Consider the following 26,526-nt stretch of genomic DNA (forward strand, 5'->3'; position numbering starts at 1 on the left):
ACCTTCCTCAGACTGAGGGCTGCTCCCAGTGTATACATCAGGTCACTGAGGTAGGACAAAAAGTTGCTACAGTCCTATTATTTTATGGTTATTATAAGTGCACCAGGACTCTAAAAAAGGCTTGTTTGTGTAATGCTATTCTATGCAAGGTATGTAGCCCAGGAAATAACCAACTTGATGTGTGTTATGACCCATCTGAGCCTTCCATGACCACAGTTTTTGAAATAATTTTAAGGACTGAGGACTGGTGGGGGCTCATAAACAGTAAAAGTAAAGTGTTAGCCAAAACAAAGGAAAAGGAGTGCCCAAACAAGTCACCTTGAAGTTTGATGCCGGTGCTGTCATTAATAGTAATAATTTAGAAATAGGATGTGGTTCTCTTATATAGGAAAGAGGCTATGTGGCAGAAAATAAATACATTTGTCATGAATTAGAACTATGTGGAAATGAATGTAGATACTGGTCTTGTGTCATTTAGGCTATTTGGATAAAAAATAAAAAGAATCCTGCCCACCTTCAGAAAGGGAAAAGTGGCCCTTCCTGACCAGTGGTCTGTGTAACCCCTTAGAACTAGTGATAACCAACCCCCTTGATCCTCACTAAAAAAGGTGGGGGAGCGTGTAACCCTAGTAATCAATGGGGCTGGACTGGATCCTTGAGTAAATATTGTGGCTTGAGGAGAAGTTTATAAGTGCTCTCCTGAACGAGTATTTCAAACCTTCTATGATAAACTGAATGTGCCAATACCAGAAATTCCAGGAAAAACAAGAAATTTGTTTTTGCAATTAGCTAAGTATGTAGCGCAGTCTCTCAATGTCACTTCATGTTATGTATGTAGAGGAACTGTAGTAGGAGATCAATGGCCATGGGAAGCCCAAGAATTAGTACCTACAGACCCAATTCCTGATGAATTCCCAACTCAAAAGAATCACCCTGATAACTTATAGGTCCTAAAAGCCTCAATCATTAGACAATACTGTATAGCAAGGGTGGGGAAGGATTTCAGTCTTCCACGGGAGGACTCAGCTGCCTTGGTCAAAAACTGTATAATAATGCTACAAAAAGAGCCACCGAGTGGAGTTCAAACTACACTAAGAAAAATCCATTTGGTAAATTCCCAAAGTTGCAAACTGTGAACCTACCCGGAGTCCCACCAGGACTGGACAGCCCCCACTGGATTATACTGGATATGTGGGCATAGAGTTTACACCATATTACCCGACCAGTGGGCAGGTAGTTGTGTTATTGGCACTATTAAACCATTTTTCTTCCTACTGCCCATAAAGACAGGTGAACTCCTGGGCTTCCCTGTCTGTGCTCCCTGCAAAAGGAGAAGTATAGCTATAGAAAATTAAAAAGATGATGAAAGGCCCCCTGAGAGAATCATACAATATTACAGGCCTGGTACTTAGGCATAAGACAACCTGTGGGAATACTCGACCCCCATTTACATGCTCAACCAAATCATACAGTTACAAGCTGTCTTAGAAATAATCACTCATAAGACTGGCAGAGCCTTGACTATTCTGGCCTGGCAAGAAACTCAGATGAGAAATGCTATCTATTAAAATAGATTGCTCTCGGCTACTTGCTAGCAGCTGAAGGAGGGGTCTGTAGAAAATTTAACCTTACTAATTGCTGTCTACACATAGATGATCAAGGGCAAGTAGTTGAAGACATAGAAATATGACAAAACCGGCACATGTGCCCATGCAAGTGTGGCATGGATTTGATCCTGGGGCCATGTTTGGAAAATGGTTCCCAGTGCTAAAAAGATTTAAAACTTTTATAATAGGAATTATAATAATAATAGGAACGTGCTTACTGCTCTCTTGTTTGCTACCTATACTTCTTCAAATGATAAAAAGCTTCATCACTACCTTGGTTCACCAAAATGCTTCAGCAAAAGTGTACTATATGAATCACTATTGATCTGTCTTGCAAGAAGACATGGGTAATGAGAATAAAAGTGAGAACTACCACGATTGAGTGAGATTTTCAAAGGGGGGACTAAAGGAGGAGACCACCCCTCATATTGTCTTATGCCCAATTTCTGCCTCCAAAGAAAGAAGAAGTAAAAACTAAAAGGCAGAAATGAAATCCACAAACAGGCAGCCCAGCACCACACCCTGGACCTGGCAGTTAAAGATCGACCCCTGACCTAATTGCTTATGTTATCTATAGATTACAGGCATTGTATAGAAAAACATTGTGAAAAACCCTGTCCTGTTCTTAGCCCCCAGTCACATACCCTGTGCTTGCTCAATTGATCATGACCCTCTCATGTGGACCCCCTCAGAGTTGTGAGCCCTTAAAAGAACAGGAATTGCTCACTTGGGGAACTCAGTTGTTGGTGACATGAGTCTTGCCAAAGCTCCTGGCCAAATAAAGCCCTTCTTTCTTTAACTCGGTGTCTGAGGGGTTTTGTCTGCAGCTTGTCCTGCTACAATAGTAGCCTTGAATGATCAAACGTTTATATTTCAGTGGTGTCAGTTATAATATCTCCTGTTTCATTTCTTAATGAGATTGTTTGGATTTTCTCTTCCTTTCTTGGTTAATCTTGCCAGTGGCCTATCAATTTTATTTATCTTTTCAAAGAACCAGCTTTTTGTTTTATTATCATTTGTATTTTTTTGTTTCAGTTTCATTTAGTTCTCCTCTGATCTTGGTTATTTCCTTTCTTCTGCTGGGTTTGGGTTAGGTTTGTTCTAGTTTCTCCAGTTGAGATGTGACCTTAAATTGTCTGTGCTCTTTCAGACTTTCCTCTTAGCATCACCCTTGCTGTGTCCCAGAGGTTTTGATAAATTGTGTCATTATTGCCATTCAGTTCAAAGAATTTTTAAATTTCCGTCTTGATTTCATTTTTGATTCAATGCTCATTCAGGAGCAGGTTATTTAATTTCCACGTATTTGCATGGTTTTGAAGGTTCCTTTTAGAGTTGATTTCCAGTTTTATTCCACTGTGGTCTGAGAGAGTGCTTGATATGATTTCAATTTTCTTAAACTTATTGAGGCTTGTTTTATGGCCTATCATATGTTCTATCTTGGAGAAAGTTCCATGTGCTGTTGAATAGAATGTATATTCTGTGGTTGTCAGATGAAATGTTCTGTATATATCTGTTAAGTCCATTTGTTCCAGGATATAGTTTAAATCCATTGTTTCTTTGTTGACTTTCTGTCTTGATGACCTGTCTAGTGCTGTCAGTGGAGTATTGAAGTCTCCCACTATTATTGTGTTGCTGTCTATCTCATTTGTTAGGTCTATTAGTAATTGTTTTATAAATTTGGGAGCTCCAGTGTTAGGTGCATATATATTTAGGATTGTGATATTTTCCTGTTGGACAAGGCCTTTTACTGTTATATAATGTCTTTCTTTGTCCCTTTTAACTGCTGTTGCTTTGAAGCTTGTTTTAATATAAGAATAGCTACCCCTGCTCGCTTTTGGTGTCCATTTGCATGAAATGTCTTTTTCTACCCCTTTACTTTAAGTTTATGTGAGTCCTTATGTGTTAGGTGAGTCTCCTGAAGGCAGCAGATAGTTGATTGGTGAGTTCATATCCATTCTGTGGTTCTGAATCTTTTAAGTGGAGCATTTAGGCCATTTACATTCAATGTTAGTATTAAAATGTGAGGTACCTTTGCATTCATTGTGCTTTGTTGCCTGTGAACTTTGTTTTTTGGTTTTGCTTTTTAACTTGTATTTTTGTTTTATAGGTCCTCTGTGATTTATGCTTTAAAGAAGCTCTGTTTTGATGTGTTTACAGGATTTGTTTCAAGATTTAGAGCTCCTTTTAGCAGTTCTTGTAGTAGTGGCTTGGTAATGGCGAATTCTCTCAGCATTTGTTTGTCTGAAAATGACTGTATCTTTCCTTCGTATATGATGCTTAGTTTCGCTGGATACAAAATTCTTGTCTGATAATTGTTTGTTTCAGGAGGCTAAAGATAGGGCCTCAACCCTGTCTAGCTTGTAGGGTTTCTGCTGAGAAATCTGCTGTTAGTCTGATAGATTTTCCTTTATAGGTTACCTGGTGCTTCTGTCTCACAGCTCTTAAAATTCTTTCCTTCATGTTAACTTTAGATAACCTGGTGACAATGTGCCAGGCAAAAATCTTTTTTCAATAAATTTCCCAGGTGTTCTTTGTGCTTCTTGTGTTTGGATATCTAGTTATCTAGCAAGGCTGGGGAAGTTTTCTTCAATCATTGCCCGAAATGTGTTTCCCAAGCTTTTAGAATTCTCTTCTTCCTCAGGAACACCTATTATTCTTAGGTTTGGTCATTTAACATAATCTCAGACTTCTTGGAGGCTTTGTTCTTATTTTCTTATTATTTTTTCTTTGTCTTTGTTGGGTTAGGTTAATACAAAGACCTTGTCTGTGAGCTCTCAATTTCTTTCATCTACTTGGTCAATTCTGTTGCTGAGACTTTTTAGAGCATTCTGTATTTCTAAAAGTGTGCCCGAAGTTCCCTCAATTTTTGATTGTCTTTTTCTTTAAGTTTTCTATTTCCTTGAATATTTGTCCCTTCACTTCTTTTATCATTTTTTGGATTTCCTTGCATTGGGCTTTGCCTTTTCTCTGGTCTCTCCCTGATTAGCTCAATAACTAACCTCCTGAATTTTTTTTTTTTTTCAGGTAAATCAGGGATTTCTTCTTGGTTTGGGCCCATTGCTGGTGAACTAGCGTGATTTTGGGGGAGTACTGAAGAGCTTTGTTTCATCATATTACCAGGGTTGGTTTTCTGGTTCCTTCTCATTTGGGTAGGCTCTGTCAGAGGGAAGGTCTAGGGCTGAAGGCTGTTGATAAGATTATTTTGTCCCATGGGCTTTCCCTTGATGTAGTACTCTCCCCATTTTCCTATGGATGTGGCTTCCTGAAAGCTGAGCTGTAGTGATTATTATCTCTCTTCTGGGTCTAGCCACCCAGCAAGTCTGCCTGGCTCTGGGCTGGTACTGTGGTTTGTCTGCACAGAATCCTGTGATCTGAACCATCTATGGGTCTCTGAGCCGTGGATACCAGTGCCTGTTCTGGTGGAGGTGGCAGAAGGTGCAATGGACTCCATGAGGGTTCTGAGCTTTGGTGGTTTAATGCTCTATTTTTGTGCTGGTTGGCCTTCTGCCAGGAGGTAGCACTTTCCAGAAAGCATCAGCTATAGTAGGCCCCAAGTAGGCCCCAGTGTCTGTTCTTCCCCCCTTTGCGTCTATGTGTTCTTATCATTTAGCTCCCACTTACAGGTGAAAACATGCCATATTTGGTTTTTTGCTCCTGCATTAATTTGCTAAGGATAATCGTCTTCAATTTCGTTCACATTCCTCCAAAGGACATGATCTCGTTCTTTTTTATGGCCGCATTGTATTCCATGGTGTATGTATATCACATTTTCTTTGTCGAGTCTACCATTGATGAGCATTTAGGTTGATTCCATGTCTTCGCTATTGTGAAGAGTGCTTCAAGAAACATGCACATCTATGTCTTTATGGTAGAAAGGCTTATATTTCTTTGGGTATACACTCAGTAATGGGATTGCAGGGTCAAATGGTAGTTCTGTTTTTAGTTTTTTGAGGAATTGCCACACTGTTTTCCACAATGGCTGAACTAATTTACACTCCCACCAAAAGTGTATAAGTGTTCCCATTTCTCCATAACCTCGCCAGTATCTGTTATTTTTTGATTTTTTAATAATAGCCATTCTGACTGGTGTGAGATGGTATCATTTTGTTTTTGTTTTTGTTTTTTTGAGATGGAGTCTCACTCTGTCACCCTGGCTGGAATGTAATGGCATGATCTTGGCTCACTGTAACCTCTTCCTCCTGGGTTCAAGCAATTCTCCTGTCTCAGCCACCAGAGTAGCTGAGACTACAGGCATGCACCACCACCTCCAGCTAATTTTTTGTGTTTTTGATAGAGAAGGGGTTTCACCATGTTGGCCAGGCTGATCTCAAACTCCTGACCTCAAGTGACCCACCCACCTCTGTTTCCCAAAGAGCTGGGATTACAGTGTGAGCCACTGCGCCTGGCCCTCATTGTGGTTTTGATTTGCATTTCTGTAATGGCAAATAGTATTGAATTATTTTCATCTACTTCTTGGCTTAATGTATGTCTTCTTTTCAAATGTGTCTGTTCATATCCTCTGCCCACTTTTTAATGGGATTGTTTTTTTTCTTGTAAATTTGTTTAAGTTCCTTATAGATGCTAGATATTAGACCTTTGTCAGATGGATTGATTGCAAATACTGTCTCCCATTCTGTATGTTGTCTGTTCACTCTGTTGATAAGTTTCTTTTGCTGTGCAGAAACTCTTTGGTTTAATTCGATCCCATTTGTCAATTTTTGCTTTTGTTGTGATTGCCTTTGGCATATTCATCAGGAAATCTTTGCCAGTTCCTATGTCCAGAATGGTGTTGCCTAGGTTGTATTCCAGGGTTTATATAGTTTTGGTTTTACATTTAAGTCTTTAATCTTCCTTGAGTTGATTTTTGTTTATGGTGTAAGGAAAGAGTCCAGTTTCAATCTTCTGTATATGGCTAGCCAGTTATCCCAGGACCATATATTGAATAGGGAGTCCTTTAATTGCTTATTTTCATCAGCTTTGTCAAATATCTGATGGTTGTAGGTGTATAGCATTATTTATGGAATCTATTCTGTTCCATTGGTCTGTGTGTCCGTTTTTGTACCAGTCCCATGCTGTTTTGGTTACTGTAGCCCTGCAGTAGAGTTTGAAGTTGGCTAACGTGATGCCTCCAGCTTTGTTCTTTTTGTTTAGGATTGCCTTGGCTGTCTGGGCTCTTTTTTGGTTTGATATGAATTTCAAAATAGTTTTTTTCTAGTTCTGTGAAAAATGTAATTGGTAGTTTGATAGGAATTGCATTGAATCTGTAAATTGCTTTGGGCAGTATGGCCATTTTAATCATACTAATTATTTCAATTCATGAGCATGGAATGTTTTCCATTTGTGTCTTCTCTGATTTCTTCAAGCAGTTTTTTTGGAATTCTCATTGTAGATCTCTTTCACCTCCCTGGTTAGGTGTATTCCTAGGTATTTTATTTTTTTTGTGGCAATTGTGAATGAGATTTCATTCCTGTTGTGCCTCTCATCTTGGCTGTTGTTGGTGTATTGAAATGCTAGTGATTTTTGTGCATTGATTTTGTATCCTGAAACTTTGCTGAAGTTGTTTATCAGCTGAGAGAGCTTTTAGGCCAAGACTATGGGGCTTTCTAGGTATAGAATTATGTCATCTGCAAACAGGGATAGTTTGACTTCCTCTCTTGCAATTGGGATGCCTTTATTTCTCTCCTTTGCCTGATTGCTGTGGCCAGAACTTCCTATACCATCTTGAAAAAGAGTGGTGAGAGAGGGCTTTCTTGTCTTGTGCTAGTTTTCAAGGAGAATGCTTCCAGCTTTTGCCCATTCATATCAATATCAACATTATGATATTGGTTGTGGGTTTGTCATAGATGGCTCTTATTGTGTTGAGGTATATTCCTTCAATACCTAGTTTATTGAGAGTTTTTAACATGAAGGATATTGAATTTTATCAAAAGCCTTTTCTGCTTCTATTAAGATAACAATGTAATTTTTGTCTTTAGTTCTGTTTATGTGATGAATCGCATATATTGATTTCTATAGGTTAACCAAACCTTACATCCCAGATATAAAGTCTACTTGATCATGGTGGGTTAGCTTTTTGATGTGCTTCTGGATTTGGTTTGCAAGTATTTTGTGAAGTATTTTCACATTAGTGTTCAGAAGCATATTGGCCTGAAGTTTCCATTTTTGTCGTTGTGTCTCTGCCAGGTTTTGGTATCAGGATGATGCTGGCCTCATAGAATGAGTTGGTGAGAAGTCCCTCCTCCTCAATTTTTTTGGAATAATTTAATTAGGAATGGTACCAGCCCTTCTTTGTATGTCTGGTATTATTTGGTTGTGAATTTGGTCCTGGGCTTTTTTTGGTTGGCAGGCTATTTATTACTGATTCAGTTTCAGTGCTCACTATTTGTCAGTTCAGGGAATCAACTTTTTCCTGGTTCAGTCTTGAAGGGTGTATGTGTCCAGGATTTATCCATCTCTTCTAGGTTTGCTAGTTTTTGTGCACATAGGTGTTCATATTAGTCTCTGATGGTCATTTACATTTCTGTGGGATCAGGGGTAACATCCCCTTTGTAATTTCTGATTGTGTTTGTTTGGGTCTTCTATCTTTTCTTCTCGGGTTTTTTTTTGTTTTTTTTTTTTGAGACGGAGTTTCACTCTTGTTGCCCAGGCTTGAGTGCAATGGTGTGATCTCGGCTCACCACAACCTCCGCCTCCCCAGTTCAAGTGATTCTCCCGTCTCAGCCTCCCAAGTAGCTGGGATTACAGGTAAGCGCCACCACACCCAGCTGATTTTTGTATTTTTAGTACAGACAGGGTTTCTCCATGTTGGTCAGGCTGGTTTCAAACTCCCGACCTCAGGTGATCCGCCTGCCTCAGCCTCCCAAAGTGCTGGGATTATAGGCATGAGCCACCGCACCCGACTTCTTTTCTTTATTAGTCTAGCTAGCAGCCTATCTTTTAATTTTTTTCAAAGAACAACCCCTGGATTCATTGATCTTTTGAATGGTTTTTCACGTCTTGAATCTCCTTCAGTTCAGCTCTGATTTTGGTTATTTCTTATCTTCTGCTAGCTTTAGGGTTGGTTTGCTCTTGCTTCTCTAGTTGTTTTAGTTCTCACAGTAAGTTGTTAATTTGCCATCTTTCAAGCTTTTGGATGTGGGATTTTAGTGCTACAAATTTCCCTTTTTTTTTTGAGATGGAGTCTTGCTTTGCTCTGTCACCCAGGCTGGAGTGCAGTGGCACGATCTCGGCTCACTGCAAGCTCTGCCTCATGCCATTCTCCTGCCTCAGCCTCCCCAGCAGCTGAAACTACAGGCACACACCACCACACCTGGCTAATTTTTTTTGTATTTTTAGTAGAGATGGGGTTTCACTATTTTTAGTGGAGAGGAGATTTCACTGTGTTAGCCAGGATGGTCTCGATCTCCTGACCTCGTGATCCGCCCACCTCGGCCTCCCAAAGTGCGGGGATTACAGGCATGAGCCACCGCGCCCGGCCATAAATTTCCCTCTTAACACTGCCTTAACTGTGTCCCAGAGATTCTGGTATGTTGTATCTTTGTTCTCATTAGTTTCAAATAACTGATGGATTTCTGCTTTGATTTCTTATTTAACAAAAGTCATTCAGGAGCAGGTCATTTAATTTCCATGTAATGGCATAGTTTCGAGTAATTTTTTTAAGTCTTGATTTCTATGTGTATTGCACTGTGGTCTAAGATTGTGTTTGGTATGATTTGGGTTCTTTTGCATTTGTTGAGGATTGTTTTATGTTTGATTGTGTGGTCAGTTTTAGAGTATGTGCCATGTAGCAATGAGAAAAGTGTATATTCTGTTGTTTTGGGGTGGAGAGTTCTGTGGAGGTCTATCAGATCCATTTGGTCCAATATTGAGTTCAGATCCTGAATATTTTTGTTCATTTTCTGCCTTGATGATCTTCTAATACTGTCAGTGGAATGTTGAAGTCTCCCAATATTATTGTGTGAGAGTCTAAGTCTCTTTGCATGTCTCTGAGAACTTGCTTTATGAATCTGGATGCTTCTATGTTGGTTGCATATATATTAGGATGGTTAGGTCTTCTGGTTAAATTGAACCATTTACCATCATGTAATGCCCTTCTTTGTCTTTTTTATATTTTTTGGCTTTAAATCTGTTTTGTCTGATCTTAGGGCTATAACTCCCACTTTTTTCTGATTTCTATTTGCTTGGTAGATTTTCCTTCATCTTTTTTTTTTTTTTTTTTTTTTTTTTTTTTGCCAATGGGTGCTTGAGAAATGGTTGTCTTGGAGACAGAATACCATTGGGTCTTGCTTTTTTCTCCAGCTTGATATCCTGTGCCTTTTAAATGAGGCATTTGGCCCATTTACATTCAAGGTTAGTATGTTAGTAAGTTGATATGTGTAGATTCGATCCTGTCATTGTGTTGTTAGCTGGTTATTATGCTGGCTTGTTTGTGTGATTGCTTTACGGAGTCACTGGTCTAAGTACTTCCATGTACTTAGTACTTCTGTGTTTTTCTGTTTACTGGTAATGGCCTCTCCCTTCCATATTTAGTGCTCCTTTCAGGATCTCTTTCAAGGTGGGTCTGGTGGTAATGAACTCTCTCAGCATTTGCTTATCTGAAAAGGATCTTATTTCTCCTTTGCTGAGGACGTTTAGTTTGGCTGGATATTAAACTCTTGGTTGAAGATTTTTTTCTTTAAGAATGTTAAATATAGGCCCCCAATCTCTTTTGGCTTGTAGGATTTCTTCTGAGAGGTCCATTGTTAGCCTGGTGGGGTTCCCTTTCAAGGTGACCTGTGCTTTCCTTCTAGCAGCCTTTAACATTTTCCTTCATTTCTCTCTTGGGGAATCTGATGATTATGGGTCTTGGGGATGATCTTCTTGTGTAGAATCTTGCAAAGGTTCTCTATTTCCTGAATTTGACTGTTGGCCTCCCTAGCAAGGTTAGGGAAGTTTTCTTGGACAATATTCTCAAAAATGTTTTCCAAGTTGTTTGCTTTCTCCCCATCCCTTTTAGGGATGCCAGTGACCCATAAATTTGGCCTCTTTACATAATCTCATATTTCTTGGAGGTTTATTCATTTAGTTTTATTCTTTTCTATTTATTTTTGTCTGACTGCTTTATTTCAAAGAGTCAGTCTTCAAGTTCCAAGATTGTTTCTTCAGCTTGGTCTATTCTGCTGTTAATACTTGCCACTGCATTGTGAAATTATTGTAGTGTGTTTTTTCAACTCTATCAGATCAGTTAGGTTCTTTATTATACTGGCTATTTCATCTGTCAGCTCCTGTTTTATTGTGATTCTTGGTTTCATTAGATTGGGTTTTGCTGGTCTGAATCTCAGTGATCTTTGTTCCTATCATTTTCTGAAGTGTGTTTCTGCCATTTCAGCCTGGTTACAAACCCTTGCTGGAGAACTAAGTGTGGTTGATTGGAGGACATAAGATACTCTGGCCATTTGAGTTGCTAGAGTTTTTGTGTTGGTTCATTCTTATCTTTGCAGGTGGATGTTCCTTTATGATGTAGATTGAATACAGTCAGAAGACTTCTTTTCTGGATGTTTACACAGGCCAAGGCTTTGTGCATGGTCTTTATGTATAGCTGACTTATCTTTGGTTTGACAGGATTGTATGTTAGCAAGGTATTTTGGTGCTGAAGCTTTGGGGTGTGGTCCAGTTGGTGGTGCTTAGTGTACTGGCCAGTCAATAGACTCTTGCTCTGTTATGTGGTTTTCCTGTTTCCTCACAGTTACAGCGGTGCTCTCTCTCAATGCTCTGAAAGTGTGAGCTCCTTTCCCACTTGAGTTCTGGCTGTAGACTGTCTTGGCACTCCTGGGCTGCCCACCACAGCTCTGGGGTGATCTCAGGGTTTATATTCCCTCCTTAACTTGGAGGCAACAGATGAAGGGACCTTATTTGTAGTGGTTGTGGCCAAGGGCTTTTTGCTTGTCTCCTGGAGGCTCCACCCCTAAGAGATGCACATCAGCAACCACTCAGTGCAATCAGCCCTGAATGATGGGGGTGGGTCTGTGCTGTGGGCCCGAGCTGGATCCACATCCCTGCCTAGTGATGAGCAGGTGAGTGGGTGGGGAAGCATGGGAGATGTACTGGCTTCCTCTTCCTTGGTCAACTGCTACTTGTTGGAGGTGTGGAGAATGTACTTAGGATCTTTGCTCCTTCACTAGTCTGAGGGCAGCAGGGATAGTACTACTGCAGAGGCAGTGGCAGAGGGGCTTTCAGTTCCCCGTGGGGGTTCTACCTCTAAGTAACATGGAGCTGCTGTTACTGGGAGTGTTCAGCCAGTAGGGTGAGGTGGCTGCACTGCTGGCATGAGCTCAGGATTCTGCTTGTTGGGAAGCAGGGGGCTGAGGGTTCACCAGGAGGAGAGACTGGTCTCTTCTCCATATAGTGACTGTGGTATGCTGTAGCTTGGTTGCAGCTCTCAGGCTCTGTTTCTTCCCCAGATTGAGGGCAGCAATCGAACCACTGCTGTGGCAGTGGCAGAGGGGCTGTTGGATGCCTCTGGAAGTCTCTCCCCACAGAAACTCTGGGCTACTACCAGTGGATATGCTTAGCTGTGGTTACAGTGGCTGTTCTGCAATAATAAGCTGGGGGACCTGCCTGGCGAAGAGTGGGGAATGGGGGTTCCCAGGGAATAGGGGTTGGACTTCTATGCATATGGTGGCTGCAGTGTGCTGGAAGTGCCAGCATAGTGACTAGGTGCTTTTTTCTTTCTCCAGCCTTAGGTCTTGCTAGGTCGGTAACACTGCAACTGCAGTGGCAGAAGAATTGCAGGTTGACTCTGGGATTTCTTCCTCAAAAAAATGTTGAGATGCCTCTGATTAAAGTGACCAGGCAGGGGCAGGGTGGTTGTGCTGGAGTCCCAGGTCAGGTGACCCTGCCCATTGAGGAGAAGTGAGGACCAGGACCTGCATGGAGAACAATACGGCCACTTTTCCATGAGGTGGATGCTCTGTGCTGGGAGTCTAGGGTGGTCCCTGACCCCCAAGGAGTCTCCAGATCCTAGCGACAGCAAGGGCGAGGGCTGCAAGACAGCAACCTACCCCTCCCACTTGGAGCTCTGTCCCAGAGAGCTGCCAAGCTGCTACTGGCTTGACAGCCCCAGTAGGGGGTGGCTGTAGAGGTTTTATAAAGGAGAGTGGCTTGTAGGGTTTTATAAAGGGCAGTTCCCTTTACAATTTGATAGAACCTTCCAAACATGAACATTTGGACTTAAAACCCTTCCTATCTCCATCAACCCAGTGAGCAATAATGCTCAACTTTTCAGAAGACAATCTTTCCTAGGAATTTTAAAACAAAATGCAAATGTAAATTACAAAATGTAAATTATAAAATGTAAATGTAAACTAAATATGTTAGTTTACTAACTCTATGTTTCTCATACCCTGGCAACCTCTTCAACTCTCAAGAAAGACTACATGTTGTAAATTAGGAGTCATTTGTCTTTTACATACACAGATAAATAAAACAAAATGCACAGACACAAGAGACAATGATTAATCTTGCCTCACTATAAGCACCCTGGCATAGAGCTGATACACTTCCTCCTTCTCCCTCCCCACCAAAGTAGTACACAAACACAATGTGTGTTACACAAGATGTGGTTTGACCATTCCTCTTAAAAATAACATTTCACATGAATTTTAACACCAGAGACGTTTACCAAAATGTGTTATTTTACTACCTCTAATTTTAACAAATGTCAGGCACTTCAGAACATCTAGAAAGACTAGATATTAATATTTCAAAAAAGTTCTTAGCATTGTCAGCTATGTATATACTAGTGTTGAATAAAACACACACACACATAACAATTTTTAGAATATGAAAATGTCTTCTAAATATAACCAGTCAGGCATAGAACCTTCTTCTCTTCCTTTTCAGGTCTTCTGCTTCATGTCCTCTAAGCCCCTGAATAAATGTGGATTTGTCACTCTTGGTGTCACTTCCAGAGGTGGTCTGACAACTCCATTTCAAAAAGTCATCTACAAAAGACATTTATTTTCTATGATTTCTTTTTAAACAAATGGGAATATGCAAGATGTGTGATTTCTAACTCTGTCATACCTTGGGAACCTCTTTACATCTAGAAGGGCTAGATTTAGCAAATGTTTTCTTATAAAAGGTTGGGAGGGAAGTTGAAAACAGCTTTTTCATCTAAATACATAGGACTTCTATAAATGGCCAGTAAATCTTCCCAAAGTGTGATGGGCCTTTCAGTGGGTCAAATGTGGCATGTTATTCTACCATGTTATTCTACCATTCTTCCAACATTAACATCTGGTAGGTAGAACCAAGAGCAACCCTCACCAGTGGGTGCCAACCGTTCTACCCATCATACTTGGAGGACTCCACTCACCTTCCTGCAGTTAAGGCCTTTGTCCAGTGTCATCAGGACTAGGTAGATCTAGCCCAACTGGGTCAGGGTGGTCACCCCAGGACCCGGATCTGTGTGGCTCCATGACCTAAACAGGCTGCTGAGCCTGCGTCCATAGACCTGCCTTCTTGGACCCTTCACACCCTATAAATGGCCTCTGCCACCTTCCAGCGGCCACGATATTTCCCGCCCACCATACCCACTGCCATCCAGAGGCGCTGCATCCAGGTGGCACACGGGCTTCCTCTAGGCCCAGGAGTGTTGGGCCTGAAAACCCGCACCTGGCAGAGTCCTGGCAGGGTCCTGACAGGGTCCAGGCTGAGAGGTGGCAGCTGCTATCAGGTCATCTCAGAAATAATATTCCATTGGATATACCACAGTTTGTTTATTCATTCACGTATTGAGGGACACCTTGATTGCTTCTAATTTTTGGCAATTATGAATAAGGCAGCTATAAACATCCACATGCAGGTTTGCATGTGGATATATGTTTTCAACTCTTTTATGTAAGTACCTAGGAGTGTGATTGCTGAATCATATGGTAAGACTGTGTTTATTTTTGTAAGAAGCCACCAACCAGCAATGAGTGAGAGTGTCTGTTGCTCTACATCCTTACTAGCATTTGGTATTGCCAGGTTTTTTGTGAGGTGTTGTTTACTTATTTTTTGGATTTTAGCCATATAGTTGTATAGAGGTAACTCATTGTTTTAATTTAAAATTACCAGCCGGGTGTGTTGGCTCATGCCTGTAATACCAACACTTTGGGAGGCTGAGGCGGGTGGATCACCTGAGGTCAGAAGTTCCAGACCAGCCTGGCCAACATGGTGAAACCCCTCTCTACTAAAACACACAAAAATTAGCCGGGCGTGGTGGTAGGCGCCTATAATCTCAGCTACTCTGGAGACTGAGGCAGGAGAATTGCTGGAACCCAGGAGGCAGAGGTTGCAGTGAGCTGAGACCACGCTATTACACTCCAGCATGGGCTGACAACAGTGGGACTCCATCTCAAAAATAAATAAATAAATAAATTTAAAAAATTAGTGACACATAATGTTGGTCATTTATTCCTATGCTTAATTGTCATCCATAAATCATTTTGATGAGGTGTCTATTCAGATCTTTTGCCCATTTCAGTTGGATTGTTTTCTTGTTATTGAGTTTTTAGAGCTCTTTGTATATTTGGGATACAAGTCTTTATTAGACGTGTGTTTACCAAATACTTTCTCCCAATCTGTGGTTTGTCTTTTCATTATCTTAACAGTGTCTTTCTCAGGTCAGAAATTTTTAATTTTAATGAAACCCAATGGCCTATTTTTTTTCATGAATTATGCTTTTGGTGTTGCATCTGAACAGTAATCACCAAATGCAAGGTCATGTAGATTTTTCTTCTTTAGCCTGGTAATATATGGTGAATTACATAGATCAATTTTCAAATAATAGAGCCAACCTTGCATTCCTGGAATAAATCCTGGTATATAAGTCATTTTTATGTATTCCTGATACTATTTGCTAGTATTCTATTAAGAGTTTTTAGCCAGGAATGGTGTCTCATGTCTGAATTCCCAGCACTTTGGGAGGCTATGGTGGGAAGCTCACTTGAGCCCAGGAGTTTGAGACCAGCCTGGGCAACATAGTGAGATTTTGTCTCTACAAAAAAAAAGAAAAGAAAAGAAAAAGCCAGGGATGGTGACCCATGCTACTTTGGGAGGCTGAGGTGGGAGGATGGCTTGAGTCTGGGAAATTGAGGCTACAGTGAGCCATGATCATGTCACTGCATTCCATCCTGGGTGACAGAGTGAGACCCTGCCTCAAAAAAAAACAACAAAAAAAGAGTTGTTACATTCATATTTATAAGGGCTATTGGTCTGTGGTTTTCTTTTCTTGTACTGTCTTTGTCTGATTTTGATATTAGGTAATACCATAAATGAATTCACAAAATGAATTGAGAAGTGGTCTCTCTTCTGTCTTTTGGAAAAGAATATGTATAATTGATGTTAACTTATTTTAAATGTCTGGCAGACTTCTCTAGTGAAATCACTCAGGCACAGATACTTCTTTTTTGGGAGCTTGTAAAAGACAAACTCAATTTGAGGAAGTAGTTCATTTCACGTTGTCTTACTTATGAATGCAGAGTTGTTTGTATATTCCCTCATTATCCTTTGGATATCTACATGGTCTGTGTTAGGTTTTAAAGGGAAGGCAAAAAGAAAGACACAGAGAAAGTGGCGGCTCTACAGCAAATGCAGGCTTTATGTCCAGCATAAGACCTACAGAAGTGGGGAACCAGCGTAATGCCAGGAGCCACTGCTGCTTACAGGTTGGGTTACCTACAGGTATGGGTGGAAGGGGCCTGGGCAGTATGGCTTGCTGCCCTGGAGAACATTGATAATGTGTTCCCAGGATGAGGTGGTTCTGGCCCTTGTACCGGTAGAATATGGTGTTCCTTGCACTCGCTCCCAGCAGAATATGAGGCAGACTGTGTCTCATGGCTCCAACCCCCACAGAATGTTTCACTTTCACCAAGGTCTGTGAAATGGTGGGGGACTTACAAAATGGTGCTGTTTAGACTAACAGTCTGTATTGATAGTCCCCACTTCACTCCTGATATTGGTAGTTTATATGCTATTTTCCTTCATTGTAACTCTCCCAAGAGATTTGCCAGTCTTATGGGTCTTTTTTCAAATAACTAGCTGTTTGTTCTATTGATTTTCCTATTTTTCTGTTTCCAGTTTTATTGATTTTTGCTGTTTATTTCCTTCTTTTCTGCTTGCTTTGGGTTTATTTTGCTCTACTTTTTCTATGATCTTAAAGGGGCAGCATAGCAACTATTCTTTTCTTTTCTTTCTTTTTTTTTAATTTTTTTTATTTTGACAAAGTCTCGCTCTGTTATCCTGGCTGGAGTGCAGTGGTGTGATCTCGACTCGCTGCAACCTCCGCCTCCCAGGTTCAAGCCATTCTCTCCTGCCTCAGCCTCCCGACTAGCTGGGACTACAGGCACGTGCCACCATGCCTGGCTAATTTTTTTGTATTTTTAGTAGAGACAGGATTTCACCATGTTGTTCAGGCTGGTCTCAAACTCCCAACCTCAAGTGATCTGCCTGCCTCGGTCTCCCAAAATGCTGGGATTACAGGTGTGAGCCACTACACCCGGCCTCTTGCTTTCTAATTGTATTAGTTTCCTATTGCTACTGTAATGAATTACCACAAATTTAACAGCTTAAAACAACATGAATTTATTGTACAGTTCTGGAAATCAGAAGTCCAAAATCAGTTTCACTGAGCTGAAATCAAGGTATCAGCTGGCTTGTATTCCTTCTGGAGCTATAGGGGAAAATCCATTTCCTTGCTTTTTCCAGCTTCTAGAGGCTGACCGCATGCCTTGTTTTGTAGCCCCTTCCTCTATCTTCAAAGCCAGAAGTGCATAGCACTTTCTCTTGGCTCTGTCCTATGCTTCCATCCTTATATATTTCCTCTTTCTGTGGCTGATTCTCTTGACTCTATCTTATAAGGACCCTTGTGATAATACTGGATCCATCTAGATAATCCAAGATAATCTCATCACAAAAGTGTTAATTTAGTCACATCTACAAAGTCCCTTTTACTGTGTTAAGGCAACACATTCACAGGTACTAGAAATTAGGAGATTTACATCGTTAGGGGGCTATAATTCAGCCTACCACACTAATCTGTGCATTTTGTGCTTAAATTTCACTCTCATCACTGAATCTCCTTACTGTCACTACCTATGTCTCACAAATTTTGATATACTGTATTTCTATTTTCACTCACTCAAATGCATTTTTAAATTTTCCCATGAGATTTCCTCTTTGATCTATGGATTATTTAGAAGTGTGTTTTTAGTTTCTAAGCGTTTGGAGAGTTTACTGTTATCTTTCTGTTATTGATTTGTAGTTTTATTCCATTTAGGCCATAGGACACCATTTGAGTTTAACTTTAATCTTTAAAATTTTAATCTTTACAATTTGTTTAGGTTTCTTTTGTGGCTCAGGTTGTGATATATCCTGGTATACGTTCCATGGCATTTGAAAAGAATGTATATTCTGTTGCTGTTAGGTAGAGTGTTCTGTATATGTCGGTTAGATCCTGTTGACTACTGTTGACTGGTGGTGTTACGTTCTTCTATATCCTTGTATATTTTTCTTTTTTTTTTTAGAGACAGGTCCTCACTCTGTCACACAGGCTGGAGAGCAGTGGCATAGTCATGGCTCACTGCAACCTCGTCCTCTTGGGCTCAAGTGATCCTCCTGCTTCAGCCTTCCAAGTAGCCAGGACTGCAGGTGCACACCGTCTTCCCCAGCTAATTTTGTTGTTGTTGTAGAGATGGGGTCTTGCTATGTTGCCCAGGCTCCCTTTGCATATTTTTTGTCTACTTTTTCTAGCAGGTATTGATAGAAGGGTGTTAAAGTCCCCAACTATAATCGTAGAGTCTGTTTCTCATTTCAGTTCTAACACTCTTTGTGTCACATATTTTGCAGCTCTGTTGTTTGAAACACATACACATATAATCACTATATCTTCTTGATGGACTGATGTTCATCATTATATAATGTCCCTCTCTGTCTCTGGCAATTTTACTAAAAGTAAAATCTTACTTAAAGTAATATCAGATATAACTTTATCTGATATTAGTATAGCCACTCCTGCTTTCCTTTGCTTGCATAATTCCTTTTCCATTTACTTTCAATTTCCATACATTTGAAGTGAGTTTCTTTAGACAGCATGTAGTTGGGTCATGTTTTTAAATATACTCTACCAACATGTTTTTTAATTAGTGTATTTAGACCATTTACACTTTCTGTAATTATTTATATGTTTGGGCTTAAGTATCCCCTCTTATTTTTTGATTTATATTTCTTCTTTTTGTTTTTCTTTACTTTTTCCTGTCTTCCTGTCAGTTATGTGAATATTATTTAGAATTCCATTATGATGTCTCTATTATGTTTTTAGTGTATCTGTTTGTATAGTTTTTATAGCGGTTGCTCTAGATATTGCATTATATATACATAATTTTTCACAGTGTGCTGGTGTCATCATTTTACCAGTCCTAGTAGGATATAGAAATCTTACCTCCAGTTATGTCTCTTTAATCATTTTCACTTGTTTATAATATTGTATTAACTATTTCCTCTATAAACATGTATAATCACATCAGACAGTATTGTAAGTTTTGTTTCAACTGTCAAACATAATTTAGAAGACTTAAGCAGAGAAGGAAAGCGTACTGTTTTTTTGTAGTTACTGTGTTCTTTTTCCTTCCTGATGTTCCGTGACTCCTCTTTTTTGCCTTTTTTTTTCCTCTTTAGCTAACTTCTTTTGGCTGTTCTATTAGGGTAGGTCCTCTGGTGATGAATTCTCTTATTTTCGTTCATTTGAGAATGTTTTGATTTCCCTTTCATTTCTGAAGAATATATTCTCTGTGCATAGGATTCCAGGTTGACAGTCCTTATCTTTCAGCATTTGAAAAATATTGTACCACTTCCTTTTGGTCTCCATGGTTCCACTGTTATTCGAATTGTTGTTCCCTATGAAGAAGGTGCTATTTTTCACTGGTAGCATTAAAGATTTTTGGCATTTAAATTTAGTTTTAGAAATTCAATTACAATGTGTCTTGGCACAAATTTTGTTGGGTTTATCCTAATTGGGATTTCATCAGCTTCTTGGATCTGATACCTGAGGTATCGGATAAATATTCAAATGAGAAAAAGGAAAAAAAAATGGTTGGGAAAGAGGAGACAAATAGGGTGTGAGAGACGAGGAAAATTTTACCCTAGAGATAACAGTCATTCTAAAAGATTTTGTTTAATAAAGAAAAAAAAAAAAGGAGAAAGGGGACTGGAGGGGATTGTCCATGGAAAGGCACTGCCTAGAGAAACCAGGCCCCTTTCTTCTATAGCCCTTTCTTCTTGTCATCCAGAGACAAAAACTAAAACAGCCTAAAATGACAGGGAGGGGATAGTGTGATCCATCCTCCTCCAGTGTACATCCACTGCCTGAACCCCGAAGGCCAAGCAGTAAGCCAAGACCATGGTGCCCAGCCAAGGAGCAGGTGTCCCTGAGAACCCAAATATCCTGGAATATATCTGGGAACAGTCTCATTACATGCAGTAGTCAACAAGCCAGAAAATTAACTAAAAGCATCTTAAAGACGGGTAGCTGGACAGATCTCTGGAGCTGTCCTGCTGCCACACAGGAGCCCCCTGTATGTAAGTCCTAGTAAACTCATCTACTCACCAGGCTTTACTTGTCTGTGCCATTCTTTGGTTTCTCAGCTCCTTCCCAGTTTGGGGGCCCAGTTTCAAGGGACATTACAGTCCCAGGTTTTTCTTGTAATGAGGCAGGGGGAGGAAGAGGAAAAAGAAACCCTGAATTCCAGTGTATTAGTCCATTTTGTGTTGCTGTGTACCAATACCTGAGGCTAAATAATTTACATAGAAAAAAACGTTTATTTGGCACACAATTCTGTTGTCTAGAAAAGTTCAAGATTGAGCACCTACATCTGGTTGCAGCCTCAGGCTGCTTCCTGAAGAGAGACAAAGAGGAGCCAAAGCATGCAAAGTGGGGGTGGTGCCAGGCTTTTTTTTGACAACCAGCTCTCATGGGAACTGATAAAGTCAGAACTCACTCCCACCCAAGGAAAGCCATTAATCTGCTCATGAGGGATCATCCTCCTTGATCCAAACACTTCCCATTAGGCCCCACCTCCAATATTGAGGATTAAATTTCAACATGAGGTTTGGAGGAGACAAACATTAAAATTGTAGCACAGGGAGAAAATAATAACCAACTAAATTATATGTAGATACAATTTTTCCATCTATAATGCAATATTATTTATTCATAAAAATGTCCATCTGTAGCTATTTTAAAGAAACACATCTACATAGTAAAATATAGTTATGTAAAACTTCTGAGTTTACTAAGTCAGATCTAAGTTTTTACTTGTAGCATCAATAAAATTTACTTTTGTATCAATAGCAATTACATACAAGGATCAATGATTTAGCTCCCTAAAATTCAGCATCCCTGAAATTCAGTGGAGAGGATTTTCTAATAACATGATCACATTTTTAAACCTATTTGGGCAACAGTTGAAAATATGTGATGAATAAGCTGAATAAATTATACAGAAGTGTTCTATATAATTTACTAACTGAGAGGCCAAGGCAGAAGGATCTCTTGAGGTCAGGAGTTCAGACCCCATCTAAACAACACAGTCAGACCCCCATCTCCACAAAAATTTTAAATGAGCTGAGTGTGGTGGCATGGGGTTGAGGTTCTAGTTACTTGGGAGACTGAGGTGGGAGGAACACTCCAGCCCAGAAGTTCGAGGCCGCAGTGAGCCATGATTATACCACTGCACTCCAAACTGGGTGACAGAAGGAGACCCTGTCTCTTTAAAATAAATAAATTGTAGCAGGACAAGCCACAGAAAAAACCCCTCAGACACTAAGTTAAAGAAGAAAGGGCTTTATTCAGCCGGGAGCTTCGGCAAGACTCACGTCTCCAACAACTGAGCTCCCCGAGTGAGCAATTCCTGTCCCTTTAAGGGCTCACAACTCTAAGGGGCTCCTCGTGAGAGGGTCGTGATCGATTGAGCAAGCAGGGGGTACCTGACTGGGAGCTGCATGCACTGGTAATTAGAACAGAACAGAACAGGACAGGGATTTTCACAGTACTTTTCTATACAATGTCTGTAATCGACAGATAACACAACCGATTAGGTCAGGGGTCGATCTTTAACTGCCAGGCCCAGGGTGTGGTGCTGGGCTGTCTGCTTGTGGATTTCATTTCTGCCTTTTAGTTTTTACTTATTCTTTCTTTGGAGGCAGAAATTAGGCATAAGACAATATGAGGGGTGGTCTCCTCCTTTAAAATCACAAACTGGTGGTATAGTGAGGAGCTTATTCCTTCCAAAATCTTTTAAAAACATTACTGGTCATGGCTGAGAAAAGTGTCTCTGGAGTCTTAAAGTTAGCGAAAATAACTTTTCCCAATATAATAATCCTACTCCACATAAGACGTCTTGTAATCCAACCTGTAGAAAGTTGCCATGCACTGTGACTTACTTCGTGTAATGTAGTTCTTGTCAACCCTTTGTGCTAGAAACTCTCAATATCTCTCATTACACACAGTGATTTCAACATACTATAATGGGCTGATTAAAACTGAAGTCACTTTATGTATAAGGAAATACTATTCTCTGAGTTACATGGTTCAAATAACTCACAAAACCATCTACACCACATGAAAGTGCAGTTGGGGTACACAAGCAAAACCTACTATCAGCTACAAATTCATAAAGCCTGGAACTCCCAGGAAAATCAAGCAAATATAAAGAATCTGAATTTAAAAGCTGACTAATACAATAAAAAAGTACTTTTTAAACCCCTGACTAAATTTTCAGTTAAAATACTCACATAATACTACACACTTTGAGAACTTTTTGTAATTAAAATAATGGCTTTAAAACTTACTTAAAACTGTTTAATGAGAACAGGTGACTAGAGAAGCATTTTGTACCACAGATGATTAAATGGATTCGTCTTGTAAAGAGGTCAGGAAAATATAGGTAAAAAACAAGTAAAGTGAGTTAACAGGTCAGTAAAATAATTTGGAAAACTATACGTACTTCAAGAAAATGTTATACATTTCCAAAAATACTAAATGTTAAGCTTTTTAAGTCTTCAAAAATACTCAAAAATGTTTTATTTAAAAGATAAAAGTAGACATTACTCTTTAAAAATCAACAAAGTAAAATTTTGAGGTACAAAATGGAATATTAGGGATGGGGGAGTTTTCTTTTTAAAAAATACTAATGACTAAAGGAAACTCATGAAGTTTAACATCAATGTGAAAAGTTACTATAAAACGCTTTTAGCCCCACTTGTTAAGAAACTATCATATATTATTATATGCTATTTCTTTTCTAGTACACCAAGTAATCATCTGATATTAGGTGTTTTACATTGTAAATGAGCTTATTTATTTATTTATTTATTTATTTTTGGAGACAGGTCTCACTCTGTAACCCAGGCTGGAGTGCAGTGGAATGAACACAGCTTCTTGCAGCCTCGACCTCTTGGGCCCAAGCAATCCTCCTGCCTCAGCCTCCCAAGCAACTGGGACCACAGGTGCACACCACCACGTCTGGATAATTATTAACAAAAAAAAAAATTGTGTGGAGATGGGGCCTTACCATGTTACCCAGGCTGGTCTCAAACTCCTGGACTCAAGCAATTCTCACTTCTCAGCCTTCCAAAGTGCTGGGATTACAGGTGTGAGCTATTGGGCCCAGCCCTAATTTGTTTTTAAATTCAAAAATAAATCAACAACAGAAGATAGCACTCTAACTTTTAATATTTTAAAATATTTTCTGCATAGTTTCCCCAAATACTAGCATTCTAACTGTGACCATCATTATGGTTTTTAATGAGTCTAATCCAAGTAAATAATAAACAAATGAGCATGAAAACTATGAGAAATAACCATCAGTGTATGCTTATGTTCCATAAATAGTTATCAAGTTTACCTTTAAATTGCATGTTTAGTTTTTCCTTACAACTTAACACTAGATACAGGAAACTCTAGAAGTCATAAACAAAGACTAAAAACAAAATCTCCTCTTCTTGCCAAGACGTGTTCATGATTGCAGTAGACTTATGCTGAATATAAATATATGTTACCTACATGTCTCTTATTCTATACAAAATCTCAGCAAATATTTTCCCACAGAGGAGAGGAATTTGTTCTCTCAAGTTGAAAGTTTTTGCCCATTAAAAAGGTTATTTTAAATAGCCCTAAAGAAATATGTTCTGAAAATAACAGTTGTACCATATTCCACTTACTGTTTTCCATTTGAAAACTTCAATAAAATAAGTTTACCATAGTCAATAAGCCTGTTCAATGAACACTGAAAAATAAAAATTTATCCAGAGTAACTGCAAATGAAAATGTGTGCTGTTTCAAAATTACATGTACCTCTTTAAAAATCAGAGCAATTAATAGAATACTTAAATCATATTAGCTGAATTCAAATTTAGCCCTTAACAATAAGGTTTTCTCATCCCTTTATATTATTTTACAAAATAATGAATTACTTGATTATCATAATTTTCTTTTGCTACTTATTTCAAATTATAAAGTTAGGACAGCAAATTGATGTAGGTATCTTATATTATTGGTCTACACCTACTTATTTATAAACATTAATGAAAACAATACTGTTTCAATCTACCGCAACGATTTCCTTCTATTTTACAAGCAAGAACTTCTAACCCAGCTCAACAACAAAACACATTTTAAATTTGAGTTTGAAAACATGTGTTATTAGAGGCACATTTTTAAAAACAAGTACAGTATGAAATCTTGCTTTTCAGTGAGTCAGTGAAGGGCAAGATTAGTATGCAACTCTCATTCTACTTTAGCAAGTCAAAAACCTATAGACCTAAACTGTATGAAAACTTAACTTGGTATTGTTAGATGAAGACAGGTAAGCTAGTACCAAAAGAACAACTGTACTAAATTTTAACACTATTCTTTAACAGTTGCATTTTCCTGAGTTTGCGTTTGTTCTTTGGCATTGGTTTAGGATATAATCCATTTTTCTGAAGGTGTTCCTTGCTGAGGCGAATTTGGGCACCATGCTAACGTTGGAAAGAGCATAAAGCTTCAAGAGGGCAAAACAAAGTCTCTTTTATGTAATAATTTTTCTCCAAGATGGAAAGAGCAACAGCTGCACACTCCAGTGTAGAAAGACCTCTATTAGTTGGCTGCATCCGAATTACATATTGACTAGAAATGCTAGGTGGTGGTGGTGGTGGTTGTTTGAGACGGAGTCTTACTCTGTCGCCCAGGCTGGAATGCAGTGGCGCCATCTAGGCTCACTGCAAGCTCCGCCTCCCGGGTTCACACCATTCTCCTGCCTCAGCCTCCCGAATAGCTGGGACTACAGGCGCCCGCCACCACGCCCAGCTAATTTTTTGTTTTTTGATAGAGACGGGGTTTCACTTTGTTAGCCAGGATGGTCTCGATCTCCTGACCTCGTGATCTGCCCGCCTCGGCCTCCCAAAGTGCTGGGATTACAGGCGTGAGCCACCGTGCCAGCCAAAATGCTAGTTTTTAACTGCACCTGTTTGGGGTGTGAGTCTTACAGAAAATGTCCTTAGCCTGGCTCCGTGTACCATCAATGATGATGATTGTGAAGGATAAACAGGAGAATCTAACATAAATTCTTCCAAATTAGCAGCTTCAGCCCCTGGATATAATATTAATGTACCAAATTTCCGGCAAACAGTTGAAAGTTCAGGATCTTTTTCTTCACTGAAGCGACGACCAATCTTTACTTTGCACTTGTCCTATGGGAGGCATGCTGCTAATAGAGGAACTGTCTACAACATTTTGTTTTCCTCTGCTGGATGCTGAATTATGTACAAGTGGGTAGACATATGCAAAGGGTGCGCTGGGAGAAATGGACACAAACACACTTTCTGAGGCCGGCTGCAGCGGCTGCACTCGGGCCTCCGCTCGGCCGGCTGCACCTGCGGCTCCCATAGCCAGTCCGTACCAGCGTCGTCCGCCTCTGTGCCCAGGGCAGCCGTCGCCAGCACTGAGCCGCCCTCCCGCAGCTCCTAGTCGTTTGGCATCTGAGACCTTGAGGCCCCAGCAGGCCGCGGGACGGTTCCTGGAGTGTTCGCGCCTCTTTCTGCGACTCCATGGCGGACACTGGTCAGGCCATCGATATAATATTTTAATATAGACATAAGGAATAGATCGTATATGTACATATAGATATGGATATAACATATATAACTAAATTAAAACAAAGGTCCATAATTTGGCCCAATTATAAATTCAGAATGTATATACCAAAGAATTTATATTACAAAAAGATAAATAGGACACTGATTGGGTTTTTTGTCTCTACAACATAAGGTCTAAATTAACTTCAGCATTTGCTAAAATATACAAACTGACATACTTTATGGACTCAATCAATACTGGGGCTCAAATTATACTTGGGGCCCAGTACTTTGGGAGGCTAAGGCGAGTGGATCACCTGAGGTCAGGAGTTCAAAACCAGCCTGGCCAACATGGTGAAACCCTGTCTCTACTAAAAATACAAAAATTAGCCAGGCATGGTGGCAGGTGCCTGTAATCCCAGCTACTAGGGAGGCTGAGGCAGGAGAGTCGCTTGCACCCAGGAAGCAGAGGTTGTCGTGAGCTGAGATAGCACCATTGCACTCCAGCCTGGGCAACAAGAGCGAAACTCCTTCTCAAAAATTATATATTATACTTGGGGTTCTCACTAAATTTAAATATTGTACCCCCTCTAATCTTAAAAAGGTAACTAAGTAAAAAAAAAAAAAAAATGAATAACTATCCCTCACTTTACTGCCTTGGTTGAATTTGCCATAGTTTTGTACCCATTGCTTTGAAGTATCTCATATTGGACACAGACTCTGACACAACAAATAATAAATTAAAGTTAAAATTTTGGCACTTAAAAAATGGCTTGATAAAATGGGA

At 39.8% G+C, this 26,526-nt stretch overlaps 1 pseudogene; it reads right to left on the reverse strand.

The window, feature by feature from the left end:
- Positions 1-24,518: 24,518 nt before the first annotated feature.
- Positions 24,519-25,714, reverse strand: LOC105518736 (annotated as a pseudogene).
- Between the last annotated feature and the right edge of the window lie 812 nt (positions 25,715-26,526).

This window comes from Colobus angolensis, unplaced genomic scaffold (assembly GCF_000951035.1).
Source record: "Colobus angolensis palliatus isolate OR3802 unplaced genomic scaffold, Cang.pa_1.0 Scaffold329, whole genome shotgun sequence".
Taxonomy (NCBI): domain Eukaryota; kingdom Metazoa; phylum Chordata; class Mammalia; order Primates; family Cercopithecidae; genus Colobus; species Colobus angolensis.